Here is a 5,249-nt window from a genome sequence, read left to right on the forward strand (position 1 = left end):
ATAGCCTTGGTTTCACAACCTAGCAGAGTACGACATCTAGCGAGAGAAATTACCACCGTAGAGGTCCTTACTTTGATGGTACTAATTTTGCTAGTTGGAAGTATAAGATGAAAACGCATATTCTTGGACATAACCTCGCTGTTTAGGCTATTGTGTGTATTGGCTTGCAAGATGAATTCTTTGATGGGAGAGAACCGAACCGTGAAGCTACCGCGGAAGAGTTGAAGATGTTGCAATACAACGCTCAAGCTTGTGATATTCTCTTCAATGGATTGTGCCCCGAAGAATTCAACAAAATCAGCCGTCTTGAGAATGCAAAGGAAATTTGTGATACTTTGATTGATATGCATGAAGGTACTGACTCCATCAAGGAATCCAAATTGGATGTGCTTCAAAGTTAGCTTGACAAGTTCAAAATGAAGGATGGTGAAGGTGTCGCTGAAATGTACTCCAGGCTTGCTCTCATCACAAATGAGATTACCGGCTTAGGAAGTGAAGATATGAATGATAGATTCATCATCAAGAAGATCCTAAGAGCCTTGGATGGAAAATATGATACCGTGTGCACATTGATCCAAATGATGCCCAATTACAAAGATTTCAAGCCAACGGAAGTCATTGGAAGAAATTTTTCTCATGAGATGTCACTCAAGGATAAAGAAGAGATTCACAACAAGTCAAGTGGTGCTTACAAAGCCTCATGTGATGCTCCTACATCATCAAGTGAGAATCAAACCTTCAATGAAGAATTGAGCCTAATGGTGAAGAACTTCAACAAGTTCTACAAGAGTAGAAGCAAGGAAAGAAGTTCCAAGTCAAGGTCCTACAATGACAAAAGATCTTCGAGTCGTGAACATAATTGCGACAATTGTGGAAGACCCGGACACTACTCCAATGAGTGTACGACTCCCTACGAAAGGAGATAAGATTCACCTAAAAGAAGAAGTAGAAAAGAAGAATCACCACCAAGAGAGAGAAGGAGTAGAGATGATCGTTATGAACAAAGAACCTCCCGGAGAAGCAAGGATTCGGAAAGGAAGGACAAATCATCAAAGAGCTACACAAAATGAAGACATCAAGCTCATGTTGGTGAATGGGTATCCGACTCCGATTCCCACCATCACTCCGAAAGAAGTTGTCACTCTGACTCCGCATATACTCAAGATGAAGGTGTTGCCGGTCTAGCACTTGTGTCAACCAACTCCTATGACATATTTGACTCACCAAATGAAGGAATTGGAAGATGCTTCATGGCTAAAGGCCCAAAGGTATCACACCCCGAGTATGTTGATTTCAATAGTGATGAAGATAACTTGCTAGGTGATGATGATTTACTTGTTGATAACTCTAGTTATGAAAAATATGATGAATTTGCTATTAATCATGCAAATCAAGATAAAATGAATGATGATGATAAGAAGGAGATTGATCGCCTAACTAAATAGCTAAATACTCTTAAGTTAGCTTATGAAACTACCTTGGAAGATCATTGAGAACTTTTAAAGACTCATGAGAAGTTACGCTTTGAAAAGCTCAACCTAGAGCAAGAGCATGAGTTTTTAAAGGCAATCAATGATGATCTTCGCAAGAAAAGTTATTCTTACATTGCCAAGCGTTTACTCTTGTCTACTTACATGCCACAAGTTAAATCTAGCAACAAAAGTAAGAAAGATTCTTCCTCTAGTAGTAACAATAATCATGCTAAATCTAATATTGTTGCTTCTAGTAGTTCTCTTGATTCCACTAATGATTCTCTTAGCCAAGTTACACTTGAGAAAGAAAATAGCTTATTGAAGGGAATTATAGAGAAGGGTGTTTACAAGAGCCTTGCCGGAAGTAAGCAATTTGAGGAAATTGTACGCAAGCAAGGAAGGCATCGGAAGAATCAAGGTGTTGGTTTTGAATGGAAGTTCAATGCCAATGGAGTTGAGTGGGAAGAAGATCAATACCCCAAGACGAAGTTTGTTCCTCAACAAGAGAAGTATGATCCTACTTCTTTCCAAGGAACACAAGCTCAAGATGATCTTCCACCACAAGACCAGAAGCAAAAAGGCAAGGATAAGCTTTAAGAGGAGATTGATGCATTTGAAGAAGCTCCCAGGGCCTTGGTCAAGTGGGTTCCCAAGGCTACATCAAGTTCTACTTCATCAAGTAAGACTACAACCCCAAGGGTTCCCATCAAGATGACGTGGATCCCGAAGAAGAAGAACTAGAGAGTTCTTGAGGGTGACTCCGCCAACACACTTCACTCATATCATTTTGGCAAGAACAAGTCCAAACAACTTCCATATCTTACACTAGTTCAACGAGTCACAAACCCTCTTGTTGGTAAGACAACAGACAAGGTAACCTAATTCTTTCATGGCAATCATCTTGTGTGTACATCATTCTATGTCCATGGATATCCTTGTTTGTTCCTTGTGGGACTAACCCATATAGGTATTGAAATTGCAACTCACTCCAATGGATTGCTCCGAATGATCTACATCAACATTGAGCGTCCACATCTTCAACACCTACATGGAGTCATCATCGACAAAACCCAAGGTTAGTTCATCCCTCTTAGGGGGATATCACATCTAGGGGGAGCTTTACTCTAAGAATTGAGCTAAAGCAACTCTAACGGTGTGAACACAACAATGCTTTATGTAAAAGTGGTAACCCCACTTGTGCTTAAACGATGAGTATGACCTATGATCAAATGTTCTCATTTGACTCCTAAGTCAATATACTCATATATAGATAACCTAGTCATCGTAAATTGCCTGATAAATGCTAGAGTGTTTATGCATGCTTTGCCACATATTTCATTTGCCATTTTATTGTGTGAGCATGTTGGTTGCATGTTTTACTCATTCGAGGACATCCACTTGTTGCTTTGATTGTTTGGCTTTTTTCTCTTTTGCCAAGTGGATGGACAAGAATGCCTAAGAACCTCCTCTAGCTATCTATGCTTTTCTCGTCTCAAACTCTATTCATGCTACATCACAAAGTTTGATCAAGTCAGATTCAACCACACTGTGTGAGGAGCACTCGGAGTCCCCGATTTTCATAGACTTAAACTTCCAAAACCTCTTTGTGCATTTCAGTATGACTGAGTCATCCATTTCGGTCACGCCGAGTTCACTAAGTTGATCTAGATTTTCATCTCGGTGCAACCGATTTGAACATTTCGGTCACACCGAGTTGCAGTAACCGCTTGCGATTCTGCATCTCGGTGCCACTGAGTTGTTCCACTCGGTCACATCGACAGAGTCGGGATATATATATACCCACAGATGAGATTTTGGAAATATCTTCAAAAGCCCTCAGCCCACGCATATCCTGCTCTGCCTCCTCGGGTCTCTAGATCGCCTCCTCGCCACCAACGACCTCCCGCCAGTGATCACATGTTAAAGCATAGACCATAAACTTTCTTGAAAACTAATAAACCATGCTCTCAGTAATCAAACAATTGCAATTCATCTTATTTTCAGGAAGGGTCTATGTAAGAGATTTGATTTAGCAAATCCCACATACTCAACCATCATATAGTCTTCCATGATTGCTACCACTCAAAGCATATTTTTAGAACAAATAGCATCCATCGAACACAGAGAAAGATAGGGACTTAATGTTTCGCCTCCCAACTTACTTATCATATAGATAATTGTCAACAATAATAATTCATGATCAAATATATTTGAATGGCCATATATGCTTAGATCTTTCCCCAACACATGATGTTTGCCAACTAAAGAGTAGGTTGGAATGAGAAGGAATACTACTGACTCTTGCATAGAAGTAAAAGATAGGCCCTTCGCAGAAAGAAGCATGGATTTGCAAAGGTGCTAGAACTCGAAGCTTTTAAAACAGAGATGAAAAAAACTTTGAGAGGTATGCTTTCATTGTCAACATAACAACTAAGAGTTCTCACTATCTTCCATGCTAGACACATTATAGGCGGTTCCCAAATAGAATGGTAAAATTTTTACTCCCCCACCACCAACAAGCACATTCCACGGATGGTCTGAAACAACGGGTACTGTCCAACTATCAACAATCATGGGGGAGTTTTGTTTGCAATTATATTTGATTTGATTTGAGCATGGAACTGGGCATATCGGTTACGAGCCATTTTCTCGTGAATGATGAGCAGAGTCCACTCATCGTGAGAATAACCCATCTAGCATGGAAGACACTAACAACCCCTAGTCACTACATGAGTGATTTAGGCATACAAAATAGATTATTATCTGAAGGTTTAGAGTTTGGCACATGCAAATTTACTTGGAACGGTAGGTAAATACCGCATATAGGTAGATATGGTGGACACTCATGGAAGAAACTTGGTTCAAGGTTTTTGGGATGCACAAGTAGTATCTCTATTTAGTACAGAAATTTTTGGCTAACAAAAGATCCTAAGCAAGCACCACATGTTGGAGGATCCATAATAATATAACTTCTATACAAATATACCCAAACAAAACTCATTAAATTGTCTTCCTTGTCCAACTTCAACAAATTTGATCAAGTTTGAAAATAATTAATGGGGCTCACAATCATAGAAGATGTATAAGATAGTATATTTATATGTGAAATCTCTCTTCCTTCAATATTCTTTCATGAATTGTTCAAGTGACCAATACTATGTTTGCTAGCTCTCAATAAATTTACCACCTCTACTTATATGTAAAGTCATTGCTCCCCATGGTATAAGCATATGAAACATATATAAATTCAGATTTATGACATTTAATTCATTCAACCATTTACTCATGGGATATAAGTGAAGCACGAGAGTAAAGGACAAACTACTCCAAAAGGATATAAGTGAATATCAATGAGTGGTCAAATAGTTAAATAGCCATGGGAGGACTCTCTCTCATTCAAGTTCAGATCCAATGACTTTATTCAAACAGCAACTAAAATGAAAATAAGCTCCAAGCAAAACACATATCATGTGACGAATAAAAATATAGCTCCGAGTAAGGTATACCGATGGTTTTGAAGACGAAAGAGGGGATGCCTTCCGGGGCATCCCCAAGCTTAGGTGAGATTGAGATGACATCGTGGACTCGTCATGTAGAGGTGGAGAGGCCCCCCTCTTCACCGGTCGCAGCCTGGCGGCTACTGCTAGGAGGCCTCGTCGTAGCCTTGCCTCCTCATCCGTCACAACCGACAGCTTACAGCGAAGCAACCACTAACCCACCGTGCACAGGTATGAAGAACCGTTGAGCCGCAACTCCAACCTTTCCAGATGGGAGGGA

This window comes from Triticum aestivum, chromosome 1B (assembly GCF_018294505.1).
Source record: "Triticum aestivum cultivar Chinese Spring chromosome 1B, IWGSC CS RefSeq v2.1, whole genome shotgun sequence".
NCBI lineage: Eukaryota > Viridiplantae > Streptophyta > Magnoliopsida > Poales > Poaceae > Triticum > Triticum aestivum.